The sequence below is a fragment of the Penaeus monodon genome, chromosome 20, assembly GCF_015228065.2.
Source record: "Penaeus monodon isolate SGIC_2016 chromosome 20, NSTDA_Pmon_1, whole genome shotgun sequence".
Taxonomy (NCBI): domain Eukaryota; kingdom Metazoa; phylum Arthropoda; class Malacostraca; order Decapoda; family Penaeidae; genus Penaeus; species Penaeus monodon.
Genome location: NC_051405.1, coordinates 32,562,199 through 32,562,616, shown reverse-complemented (window position 1 = coordinate 32,562,616; position 418 = coordinate 32,562,199).

The following is a 418-nucleotide window of genomic DNA, read 5'->3' as shown; positions in this document are numbered from 1 at the left end:
GATGAGATAGAAGGAATTTCTCGTACTGTACTCCTCCCACAACCAACCATGAACAAATCCTCAAAACCAACGGCCAAGAGACTGTCTTAACCAGCTGAAGAAAAAAAAAATAGAGACCGCTACTATGCCCATAAAAAAGAGGAAGAAAAAAGGCTTAACTACGCCCATGGTCACCAAAACGAATGAGAAAAACGAGATCACGCCCACGGTCACTACAGCAGGAATCTTGAGCGGCCGAGACACGGGAAATCCCCCGTGGCTTTGTTTACGTCCGGCAAGGAAAAGGAATGAGAGGGTTATTTCGCCTCGTTATACGAGATTAATGGCCGCTATTTTAAGCCATTCTGATCGAGTCGGACGGGAGGTGATTCTGGCCCTTGGGGTCCGAGGCCGCCGTCGCTTCCCTTTGCTCTGTCGG